The sequence below is a fragment of the Mustela lutreola genome, chromosome 4, assembly GCF_030435805.1.
Source record: "Mustela lutreola isolate mMusLut2 chromosome 4, mMusLut2.pri, whole genome shotgun sequence".
NCBI classification, from domain to species: Eukaryota; Metazoa; Chordata; class Mammalia; order Carnivora; family Mustelidae; genus Mustela; species Mustela lutreola.
The window spans coordinates 87,488,250-87,501,595 of NC_081293.1; the positions used below are offsets into that span (position 1 = coordinate 87,488,250).

The window sequence follows — 13,346 nt, forward strand, 5'->3', positions numbered from 1 at the left end:
TCCTGAGGTCCTATGGCTGTTATCAGGAGTCACAGGGAGGGACGGAGACCAAAGTCAAATGAGTGGCCATTTTGCTCTCATGAGACCACCCCTCAGGGTGTGAATCTCTCTGTGGATACTGTCCCACTGACTCTTAGAGAAGACTCCTTCCTCCTAGATAGACTAAAGCAGCCTGGGACAAAGCCACACTCCCACCGCGCAGCTCCTCTGGAAGGGTCTAAATGCTGACAACTTGGAAAACAAAGTGGGACCAAATTCATTCTGAAGCGTACAGTTATACTTGACTAAACCCTTCTAGTGCGGAGCATTCACAGACACTTCCAGAATCAGGTAACGCATACTTCCCACCAGGCCCTGCCCCTCCGGCAAGCAGGAGGGCAAGGCAAACCTACAGAAACACATTTCCCTTTCGTGCTCCAATAACCCACACGAAGCACCGCTCTAGAACAATTTCCAAGAGCGAACAAACGCCATCATCGAAACAGAAGTAAACTACACTGAATGGCGATACGTCGAGAACATTCCAGTGACAGAGCGTCAACCAAAAGAGACAGACTTGAGTTCACCGACAGAATAAAGAGGTGCAGTGCTGTGACCCATCTACACCAGGGCAACACATCTAACTAAGAAGGGCATTTTGTTTATTTTTCCACTTCCAGAATAATAGAGGAAATCACTCTGTCAAATTGCTTTTGTCATTGTCACAAGTCATCATCTCGGTGATTCTTTTTGCCTCCTTAGGCCACGGAATAATTTCACAATTTCTTCAGGGTTTTGTGTTTTTGTTTTGTTTTTTTAAGAAGCACAACGAAAAGACGCCGTTTTCGTGATGAATGGGAGCTACAGAATTATCTTCTGAGGCTTAGCACACAATTCCGTCACAATAAAATTCTCCTGGCTCAAGAAATGTCATCTTTACATCAGCAGCAACAGAGGGAGGAAAAAAAAACAAAAAACAAAAAAAACCCTGCTTTCTGCCTGAGGCAGTTGTGATAAGGGATTTAGAGCCAGTCCTGGTGTGAGCTCCTGGAGATAATGAGAGGCAGAGAGCCCCGAAAGTGTCTGCCGCTTGCTGCTTTCCAGCTGACGCGTGCACACAGCTGTTGCATGACTGCGGCTGGGGGGGCGGGCGCCGGCTGGGGAGGAACAGGGAGCAAAATAGGTCACAGAAAATGCTGTGTGTCGTATTTTGTCTCACCTACGTTTGCCAGGTCTACTGCAGACCCAGCATCCCGCTCTCCGCAAGATAAGGACACTGAGCCGAGTCTTAGAAACGCCTGCGCGCTGGAAGGGAGTGTCGGAAAAATTCCACGAGGAGTTTCGCTTGCATTAATCATACGGCTGAAGCTAACAGGTTCATACCGTGTTAGCAAATTAAACTATCGTACGATCTTGACAACGCTTCCCTGAATCCTTAAAAGTCTTCTCGTTTTAATTAATGACAAATTGGATATCTACCTACTGGGGTTTCCATTGATACAGCAATGAATCTTTCTTTAAGCTTTCTCAACTCCCTGCCAAAAGGCATCAAAAACACTCAAGCTATAATGGTTTCTCTTGAGTTTGCAAAAATCCCCTTAGCGTGGACGTTCCCTATTGATTCATTATAATCGCCTTTTTAGAAGTGTGACAGGCGGTCTGACGGCGCACACACCCTGAAGCCTGCGGGCCTATCTGGGGGGCCAGCAGGCACAGAGGCTCATGGAGCCTGTTGGACATCACCTCTGTCCAGTGTCCCCTTGTGATCACAAGTCTTGCCTCTCAGCCACCTAAGCCTAACAGAGGCAAGAAACAGGAATCACTGGGCATCTGGCCAAGCCTCGAGCCTCCTTGAAAACTGGTTGATTTCTTAATTGATCTCAGTGGACAGAGTGATCCTATCACATGCTGAAAGCAGAAGAACTTTGGCTTGAGCTGCGCAAACCACCGGAGTACCTGCTGGCAGGTCCTTCTGTTTGAAATTATAATCAATCTCCTTTCTATTCTCCACTCTGTTAGTCAAAATCACAGTCGTCCCTTTGTTGGTTTGTTTTTTTCAGGCTACTTTTGAAACAGCGCTATGTCCGATGAAGCCTGGACGCATCAGAGACAAAGATGGGGCTGACAGGTGTCCGTGACCTCCTCACAGGTATGCCTGTGTTCTTTGAGCTCTGAGAAGGCCATCAAAAATCTGTCTTCTCGTGTACCATGTCGCTCTGCTCCCCAGAGTCTTCCTGCTGCACTGAGAAGTGAAAAGATCCCACACCTCTCCAGAGCCCCTCATTGGACAGGCCCAGAGGGCTTCTGTTCATCCTTTCTCTTCTTCCCTTCTGCCACCCCCTTCTCTAGTGCAACATTGTTGCTTGCTCAATGGAATATGTCAGAGGGAGAGAAGCAAGTATATTGGAGTTGCTTTTCTCAAAAAATGCTATCCCTGAGGTGATTGGGGCACGAGGTCCCACAGAGGGTCAAGGCGAGGTGCCTTGTAGTTCCATGAATTAAAGAAGGGATGGTAAATTCTTCCCAGCCTGAGCTCTGGAGCCTGGGAGCTCAAACCTTTCTAAGTCTCAAACACTCCACAGCCAGCCAGACTGATTCTAAACACAGAAGTTTGCTCCAGGATCCTAGCCACTTGGTCACAGAAACCATGGGAGATTCTAAACCTTTGTCACGGCCATTAACAAGAACACAGCCACCTCATTGCTTTCCCTCCTCACCCCCTCCAGGAGGTCCTAACAGCTGGGTAAGGGGTAAGCGGCGGAAAACAGCTAAGTTTGGGTGATAAGCAAGGGTTGGTAGACCCTTAGTGGAGGCTATTAACTGTAAGCCAACACCTCCCTTCTCCCCATAAATTTACCAGGAAGATAACGGACTCTCTTCTGGCTTCATAAAATAAGGTTGTTTTTGTTTATTTGTGTAGAGATAGAGCATGAGCAGAGGGGGAAGAGGGAGGTGCCGAGGAAGAGGGAGAATCTCGAGCAGGCTCCGTATCCAGTGCAGAGCCCGACACAGGGCTCGATCACGTGACCCTGAGAACGACCTGAGCTGAAATCAAGAGTTCCATGCTTAACTGACTGAGCCCCGCAGGCACCCCTAAAATAAGGTTTTTTTAATGTAGATTTTCTTGGTTTTATACTTTTTAGGGTGCCATAGCTGCTACTAAGCTAATAATAGCTAGTATTTATTAAGCCCTTACTGTATGTAAGCAACATTCTTTATCTTTCTCTACTACCGGTCCATTTTAATAACAGAAAATTGGATCTTGAAGAGATTTCTTGACCTAGTGGCAGCCCACAGCTCAAAAGTAACAGCAATCAAACCCAGATAATAGGGTTGCAGAGCCCATACGACTTTATGACCCAGCAATCACACAGCGGGGAAATCACCCAAAGAATACAAAACACCGGTTCAAAGGGGTCCAGGCACCTCTATGATTATAGCAGCGTTATTTACAGTAGCCAAGATATGGGAGCAGCCCAGATGCCCACCAATTAATGAATGGATAAAGAAGACACGGTGTGTATAAACAATGGAATATTATTCAACCGTCAACAAGAACAGAGTGTTGGCATAGATGGAGCTAGAGCATGTGAAGCAAAGGGAAATATGTCAGTCAGAGGAAGACAAATACTGTAGGGTTTCATTCAGATGTGGAATTTAAGAAACAAAACAAACAAGCAAAGGGGAAAAAATAAGAGAGAGAGAGAGACAAGTTGAGAAACAGACTCAACTACAGAGAACAAAACAAATGTGTGGTTCCCAGAGGGGAGAGGGGTTGGGGGGGATGGGTGAAACAGGTGTTGGAGATTAGGGCGCGCACTTGGCCATGACAAGCACTAGGTGCTGTGTGGAAGTGTTAGGTCACTATATTTCATGCCCGAAGCTAGGGTCATAACACGGTTAACTATGTTGCAGTTAAAATAAAAATTTTGAGGGGCACCTGGGTGGCTCAGTGGGTTAAGGCCTTCGGTTCAGGTCATGATCTCAGGGTCCTGGGATCAAGCCCCACATCGGGCTTTCTGCTCAGCAGGTAGCCTGCTTCCCTTCCTCTCTCTCTGCCCGCCTCTCTGCCTACTTGTGATCTCTCACTGTCAAATAAATAAATAAAATATTAAAAAAATAATAATAAAAAATAAAATAAAAAATAAATAAAAATTTTGAGAAATTTTTAAAAATTGAAATGTCTCAGGTTATTTATATAATCGTCGAGAGAGAATGTTTGAGGATTGTTTTCACAGTCTCCGGGGCAGGGAGACCCTCTGTGTTAATTCTGGCTTCCGGGGGCTGCTGGTCAGTACACGTAGGAGGAAAGAGTGGGTTCTGGTCTCACTCTGTGGACCGGGTAGAGTGGTCAGATGGGACTCAGGTGGTGGCAGCTTTTCTTCTAGCCCCAAAGAAAAGACACCAGATCGGAGGACTTGGGTTTCTAGAGGCAAGAGCTCTGCTCTCTCTTTCCAAAGAACTGTGTTCGGGTCTTTTGCAATTGATCTGAGTGCTTGGGAAACTAATTTCATCATAACAACATTTCCAGGGGAAAAGTTATTTCTGAGCAAAAATTCATTACTAGAGTTCTCAGAAAGTGGAAAGTATGGTAATGACTTGTTAAGGCAAATGTAGACCCACCAGGTTTATTATTAATTACACCATTTACATATACTTATAAAAATGTGACTTCATTTTAAAGACACAACAGTCTTCCTCAGCTTAGTTTCTAAAATAGTAAACTAGGTTGCTGTAGACTCTAATCTCATATAAATTTTTTTAAAGATTTTATTTATTTATTTGACAGACAGAGATCACAAGTAGGCAGAGAGGCAGGCAGAGAGAGGTGGGGGGGAAACAGGTTCCCCGTTGAGCAGAGAGCCCGACGCGGGGCTCGATCCCAGGACCCCGTGATCATGACCTGAGCTGAAGGCAGAGGCTTTAGCCCACTGAGCCACCCAGTGTTTCCCTATCCTTGTTTTTCCGTCTTTTTTTTTGACTGCTCTTTTCAAATTCATGCCATCTTGTTATATTTCGTGTATTATTTTTTCTGTATGTGTGTATCTTCATGTATTTAAGAATTATTATTTTAAATATATTTAAGATTTTTCTGGTATAAGATGAAGTAAGGCTAAAAATTAAGTGTAAATAATCAGGGATTACGTATTAGATTGATCAGGGATCATTGCTTCTCCTGGAAAGTGAGACTATAGGCCAAATTGCTCCAAAATTTAAACGTAGGTGAATCCAATAATGAATTATTTTTATAATGGTTTGCATGTACAGTTGACCCTTGAAAAATGCACAGCTGAAAATCCAAGTAGGAGTTCTGACTTCCCAAAAACCTAACTACCAATAGCCCACTGCTGCCTGAAAGCCTTTGTGATAACAAAAGCAGTCAATATGGGGCGTCTGGGTGGCTCAGTCATTAGGCGTCTGCCTTCATTCAGCTCACGTCATGATCCCAGAGACCTGGGATCAAGCCCCACATCTGTGGGAGGCCTGCTTCTCCCTCTCCCACTCCCCCTGCTTGTGTTTCTGCTCTTGCTCTCTCTCTCTGTCAAATAAATAAATACAATCTTAAAAAGAAAAAAAGTCAATAAACACGTATTTCGTATGTTAGTGTGTATTTGATACCATATTCTTACAATATAGTCTGCATCCCAGAGGGGTTGGTAACAGCCATATGAAGAATGCTTTTGCATTGGTCATGAATGTGTTTATGAGGACTTTCCAGTATATTCTCAGAAAAACTACCTTTAAGGGGCGCCTGGGTGGCTCAGTCGGTTAACCATCAGACTCTGGATTCCAGCTCAGGTCTTGATCTCAGGGTTGTGAGTTTAAGTCCCACGCTGGAGGGGGGAAACAGCACTAAGAAAATCTTAAGGAGGGATACCTGCGTGGCTCAGCCGGTGAAGCAGCTGCCTTCAGCTCAGGTCATGATCGCAGGGTCCTAGGACTGAGTCCCACATCGGGCTTCCCACTCATCAGGGAGCCTGCTTCCCCTTCTCCCTCTGTGGGCCATTCTGTCTACTTGTGCTCTTTCTCTATTTCCCTGGCAAATAAATAAAGTATTTTCAAAAAGAAAATCATAAGGAAGATAAAATATATTTACAGTACTCTACTGGATTTATTGTTAAAAAATCCACATAGGGATGCCTGGGTGGCTCAGTTGGTTAAGCAGCTGCCTTCGGCTTGGGTCATGATCCCAGCATCCTGGGATCAAGTCCCACATCGGGCTCCCTGCTCAGCAGGAGGCCTGCTTCTCCCTCTGCCTTTGCCTGCCACTCTGTCTGCCTGTGCTCACTCTCTCTGACAAATAATAAATAAAATCTTTAAAAAAAAATCCACATATAATTGAACTTGCACAGTTCAAGCCTGTGTTGTTCAAGGGTCAGCTGTGTAGGTGTGTAGGACCCATTTATGTGTTCTTGGAAGGGAAATGTGAGCTTGCTACAAATGTATCAACTGATGGGCAAAGTCCTGAGTGTTTCCTGAGCAGGCCATGGAGATGAGAAGGCAGGACACACACAGTTAAAATGAAAACTCCTGTCCCCAGGCAGTGCCATCAAAGAGCAGGCAGGAGAAAGCCAGAAGACAAGAGAGGAGCCAGAAGAGGGAGAAACTGCTGTGGGCCACATCGACACCAAGAAAATCAGAAAGGACAGACACGGGTCAACCCAGCAGACAGTCTGTTCATCAGGCAGGGATGAAAAGTCTCCTGCTAACGAGAGACCAAGCTGATACTCACAGCCCCCAGCGAGGAATGGAGGTGGATGCAGGAGGGTCACGCCTCATCAGGGGAGGGGAAGGGAAGAAGCTGAGAATCTCCTTCATTCTGAGACAGCAGAGGCAAAGCAGAAAGGGGTCAAGGCCGTGTGCAGAAGCAAGGAGAAAGGCACCGAGCTCACCGTGAGGAAGTGAGGTCCGTGGAGACCTCCTCTGACATGTATCCGTTAGGAAAGAGAGCAGGAAGGCGTATAACAGCCACGGAATGAGAAAGTACGAAAAAAAAAATGGCGGTGTCCACGTGGAGTCTGCATTCCTTTCCTTTGGACCGAGATGGGGGAGGGGGTTCAGCTGCCATTTCTTACACTCATTTCCCTTAACAACTTTTGAAATAAGTTCAATATGGTTGAGAATGGATTGTCCCAGGTGCACAGGAACTTCAAAATTACCTTGCATAATTTGGCATAAAGGGCATTCTATGTGGGATCTAAAAGAATTCCATTCATTGTTCAGGGCGCCCTGCCGCCACGCCTCCCGTGAGAGCTAGTGTCGCTCCGTGGGGTTTGGAACACACCCCTAGGATAAGGGGACTCTTGGGCTTTTAGCTCTTCTACCGCTAAGGGCCAGGCACCTGAATCAGGCTCAGGAATTCTCACCTGAAGTCCCCGCTCAGCTGCCACCACATTTTAGATTCCCGCTTCTCTGCATATTCTAACCCTTCCTTCTCAGTCTCCATGCCCTGCTCTCATCGTCTCTGGGAAGCCTCAGTGCTGACCCCTTTTCTTGTAGAATTAACTCCCTTTTTCCTTCGTGGATGGAGGGGGTGGACGTCTGCCCAATGTGACCTCTGGGAGTGGGGGTAAGGTGAGCCTGGTGGTGGGTATTAAGGAGGGCACGTGTTGCATGGAGCGCTGGGTGTGGTGCATAAACAATGAATCTTGGAACACTGAAAAAAATAAAATAAAATAAAAGAAAAGAAAAAGAAAAGAAGTAGAGGAAGATTATTTGGGGCCCTGTCCCTAATACTTCATGTAATGCAAGCACGAGCAGGCACTACAGTATTTGTTTCAGAACTTGTGTACACATTGCACTACGTACATATAAAACAGTTCAAGGACGAGACTGCTTTCAAGGACAAAAGTTAAGTTGGTAAAATGAAAACGTAAAATCGAATTCTATGATGTGCTTCCCACACCCAAATGGACGCTCGTGTGTGCAGTGGGTAGAAACAAGGGCCCCATCTTCAGCTGGGATTCCCATCCTCATTGGATTGTGGGCAGTCGGTCGCTCATCAGCTCTTGCCCTTGGCCATGACAGACAGGCTCTGGCAGCCGTGGGTGGGGGAACAGACCTTGGTCTCTGAGGCACGCCTGAGAGCGTCTTCTGCACACTGCCTTACACAGAAGGTCGATACCATTTTGCCAGATGGGTACTCCGAACTCCAGCTAGCTGTCTGACTCTCAGCTTCTCCTGACTTCTGGCATGAAACCAGAGCCATCCACACAAGCAAGCTGAGAGGTAGTCAGGGGTCCAGGTAGGAAACCAATAGGACTTCTCCCACCCTGCTCACCTCTGCCAGTCACCTCTGGCTTTTCGTTAGCAGATTGAGTCCTCCCAGCCACCCCTTCCCATCAAACCATCCATATGGAATATTCAAGATAAGTAGAAACTAATCATTAATTTTTTAAAAAAGAAGTAGATCACCTTGTGCAAAATACCAGTCTCTAAATTTCAAAGTACATTTCAGATGAAACCGGTGTGTGTCTGACAGTCCTTTCTAAAACTAAGAAAGCCTTCCAAGATGTATCTAACGATTTCTATATTCAAAACAAATTTCAATGATTTTTCTGTTTTCTGATTACAAAAGTATGATACATACTCCAAGGGGTCGGGGGGGGAGCATTTAAGAAAAAACACGGAAGAGCACGAGGAAACAAAAGTAACCTATAATCCCCGGAACCACACTGACAAAGCTTTCATAGTCAACTGCAGGGGGAAAAAAAAAAGTAGCAAGAGAACTGGAGGAGGCTAGAAGAAAGAGACAGTTTCCCATTAGTCATGCATAGGAGAGATTCCACGAGGTTAAATGGAACCACTGCGCCGTAGCCATAGGGCGGAGCGCTTGGTGCACACCAGCCAGGGACACAGGTTTGCTATTGGACAACAGTGACTTTCTCCAGCACAAAGCTTAGAGAGAGAACATATGGTCAGTAAAAGATGCAACCCATCTATACAACTTTTTAATATTTCTTTTGAGTCTTCGGGTAAGACAGCTAACAGAGAAGATGTAATAATGGAGACAAAGGAAATTAAAGCAAGATTTGACCACAAGGGAAATCATCCAGCCCAAAATAGCACCCTTAACTCTCAACCTCTGGAGACAATAACCCTGAGGGAGTAAGAAAAAGTGAGGAAAGCTCTTTGAGAGTAGATCTGTTGTTGTTGTTCTCTTCTGGTATATACCATTAAGATCTGATGGCAAGACCAAAGGATTTCTGGGGCATTGTACCTCCTTAGGCTGCCTTAACTTTTTGCATCTAATAGTTGAAAATAAAGTATCAAGATACAATTGCTATTCAGCCATTCCTTCCTGCACTAACTGTAATTTTCTTGGATGTTTACCACATGCCACACAGCGTGCCAGCCCCTTGGAATACAAATCATGTACGGCATGGAAGCCATGCTCCAGGACCTCACAGTCTAATAGAATCAGACAGAAATCATTGCAACAAATTGTCCTAAGTCACTCCCACTGTGCATGCCAAGAAGGAAGCAGGAGAAGGCCATAAGCTTTATAGAGAAGGGGTATTGTGCTGAGCCTTGAGGAGAAAGGTGCACCCAGGGGCTGAGGAGAGAGGGCTCCCGAGTCAGAGGCGGTGGCCGTGGGAACGGAGAGGAAAGCCGCAAGGGACTGGGCCTGGCCTTGTGATCCTGGGGGCAGTCACCCTCCTGCCCGTCCAGCGAAGAGAAGGAAGGAGGAACATCCTGGAAAAAGCTGAGCAAGGAAAAATCCTCAAGTAGTGTCTTGTCTGCAGGAGGAGAAACAGGGACATACATGTATCCGACTTATAACTCAGACTTTTTTTTTTTTTTGCTCAGTTCATTTTCTTCTGGAGAACAAGGTTTATTTGCATGTTAATGTCTGCCTTTCGCTGACATAGAGAAATGGTCAGCCATATTCTCCCCAGCGCCTACATCATCCCCTAATAGGAAGGTTAAATATTAAAGGAGAGAATGTGACCCCCTCTAACTGCATAGACTCTGCATAGACTTCCAGTCAATGCATTGTTGCTAAAAGAGAATTTTCAAAATAAATAGAAAAACTAAGAAATGTATTTATTTTTCTATTGCAAATTTGTGTGTTTATTTATGTGTGTGTGTACATGTACATGTATATTTATATATATGTCTATATATTATTCTCATGTGTGTTAAATGAAATGGAGTTTATGAGTGTAATTTACAGATACATGATTTTACTATTTATCTGTTGACAATTACACTCGACTGACTAGGTATCCTAAGCGTGTAAAACAACATAATGATTAAAGCGCCTTCACTATTTTCCAGCTTTAACATAGTTTGATAGCAAATAAAGCCATGATCAAAAAACAAGTTTTGAAAAAAAAACTTTGTGAATTTTTATAAGCATTCAAATTCAGAAGAGAATTTCTTTTCTCCTTATTTTTTTAATTGAACTCGGACTGTTAAAAGGCAAATCTTTGTTTAAATATAGACTAAAAGCCCCTGTTGAATATTTGCATGCTTTGTTTTGTCCCGTGCTGGTATCCCCTTGAACCGCTAATGGGATCAGGTGCTTCCTAATCCCTAATTCACTTGGCTTTCTTGATGGAGAGTGGGACATTGAGTCCACCAGCCTGTCTCAGTGTGTGCTGAGATAGTAACAAAAATATTGCTGTCCCTTAGATTTGTCTCCCAAACCACAACTGGCGCGATCCAAATCTCGCTAAAGCACGGATCATAAATTGTGTCCTCCATACACTCAAATTGGGAAATGAACATTCTTTTCAGTTCTCAGACACTTCCTTTTGAAATCCCCGGAAGACCAAGAGAGGCCATAGGCGAGTAAGCAACAAAGACTTCCACCGGCCTCTCGTCTTGCTCTGGCCTATATCCCGCAGTATTCACTGAGCCCCCACCATGATGCAAACTCTTCGGTGCAAAAAACAGGGTTTGTGTTTTAAGATGCTGGTTTTCATGTTAGAACTGGGACTGTGATGGGATCATGCGACCCTTGTTCCCTGGGCCAGTGGGGAAGACGGTTCTATCGTGGGTGGCGGAGGGGGGGGCGCTGACCATTCCCACCCTTGCCATGGCATCCAATCTGGCCTCCTGCTCTAAGGCAGCGGTAAAGCTCCCTGCACACACCTTAAGGCTCACCTAGCCTCTGTCTGCAACTCTGCCTACAGCCTACTGCCTTCCCTCCAATCCCAGTGTTTCTAACCACACCGGTTCAAGCACATCTGCACCAGATCTCTTACAGCTTCAAACAGCAAAGAGTCCTCAGGAAGTAGGCTGTAGGATGGGTCAGCTGCCTCTCTGGTCATTTGAGGCTGTTGGTGGACCCTGAGTGATGAATGCATGCGATTCAAGCAGCCACGTGACCAGAAGGGCAGGGAAGGAGGCAGAAGATGATGCAAGAATGGACTGGAGTGGGGGGCTATGAATTAGTTGCGTTCACTCAACCATGAGCTCACCGTTTGTTGGATACCCTTACTCTGCTCTGTACCATCACATCACAGAGGATACATGCTCAACAAGATAGACATGACCCGTATCGCTCATTCCGCATTTTGAAAGGGAAAAGAATTCAGGGCAAGCACATTTCTCAGTCTTGGGGAGTCAAGACTCCCCAAGGGAGGCTCCGAAGAGGGTGCAGCGAAAGCATGAAGGGTGAAAAGATGGAGACAGATGTGGGCCATTGGGGGCAGAGCCGGCAGCAGCCACTGGGGCACATGCAAGGGGAACGGTGAGAGGGAGTGTGCCACCGGGAGGACACAGGCCAGGCTCCGGCCAGAGTGTCTGACCCTCCCGAAGTGACTCCAAATCCCTAAATATTGGGTTGAGCTGCAGGAAACCGCCATCTTTCCAGTCAACGTGATCTACTGTCAGTAATTTTCCATGGCTCACCTGGATACTTCCCTGGGTAACAACCCTTGGCCACTCCCCTGTCTCCACTAGTCTCTCCACAGGAGAAAACACACAGTGGCCTTGGGAAACGTACCAGAATCCGTACAAGCGAGTAGGAGGGTGGCAGGGTGATGACGGGTGACACTGACAGACACACAGAGGCCACATGGAAGAGTGCAGGAGCCACAGGTAAGGTGTTTGGGCTTTATCCTTAGGATGATGGGGATGACCAAATTTGTACTTTAACATGCTCCCTCAAGACCACCTGGAGAGTGGAGTGGGAAGGGCAACACGAGACAGAAAAACATAAAAATCTGCTCTTATGGTGGTTCAGTGAGAGAGAAGACAGACCCACAGGAGCAGGGCCAGGTGGGAGGGCTCCAGGGCACCCAAGAGGCCAGCCTGGCAGGACTCGGTGACCCAGAGCAGGAGGTGAGGGCTGGGGGAGGGGAGCCTATGTGCCACCCAGGCAGCAGCCAGGTGCAAGGGCCCGACCAAGCGGGTGATGAACAGTTCTCTGGGCTGGATACCCAGCAGGAGGGGCTGGCATGGAGGGAAATGAATGAGTCTTGGGCAGGACTGTTCACTCCGTTCGATGAAGAGGAGATCGAAGACCAGAAGCAGCAGGAAGCGAAGGGAACAAGTGTTTGCTGACTGTCCGCTAGGTAGCGGATTTATCTCTGCTGCTTATTAAAATCCACACCAACTCCAGGGGGCGGGGACCTGTCCTGCAGAGAGCTGTGTTCTCAAGGGGCATCTTTCCACCGATGCCCAAGTTCCTTCACCTCCGACCTGCCAACCAGCATCCCAGTGGAACATGTGGTGTGTGCAGTGCTCGTGGCTAAAAATGTTAGCTGGATGAGGTCAACAGGGAGATGCTGAAACCTGCCCGAGCACCCAGGGGAGAAGGGGAGCAGCAGAGCACCTGACCCAGATGAGTGTCCTATTTTCGAAGGAGGGGAAACATTCTTTGGAGGATGCTCCTTCCTATGTCCCCTCCTTACCCCCCACTCTCTACGGCCCACCTTTCTCATGGTTCCTCCCCATGTGTATGGTGCCAGAAGCAGGGAAATAGGCAGTGAATGGTTGGAAGAACGTGCTTTGCAAGCTTGAGAACAAATCCCACAGTACCTTCCCTGCCCTACAGAGCAGAACTCAGCAAAGCATCCCATCTCCGTGTCTCTTAAAGCACAAGCATTTTAGCCAATGGCATCATCTGAGCCCCTAGAGGTTGAAGGCATAGCCTAGTTAAAGTGTTATTTAACAATTCCAGAAGAGTAGCAAAAACAGTCCATAAAGCTAAATGACTCCCGGGGAAGAAAGTACACATTACATTTTCATACTTGTTTCCTTAATTAGGAACAGATCCTGGTGGCTGGGATTTATTTCCATGAGCACACACATCCACAAAAATGAGAAACATCTTGACATGCTACAACATCCGTAATGTTTCTCCAATCTGAATTCCTAATTGGGTTAAAAAAAAAAAAAAAAAAAAGGCAACC

The 13,346-nt window shown here is 46.3% G+C and overlaps 1 protein-coding gene across 3 annotated transcripts in view; it reads right to left on the reverse strand.

Moving 5' to 3' along the window:
• Positions 1-13,346, reverse strand: part of DISC1 (DISC1 scaffold protein) — a 367,278-nt gene that overhangs the window by 67,438 nt on the left and 286,494 nt on the right. The gene's annotated exons all lie outside the window — the stretch shown is intronic.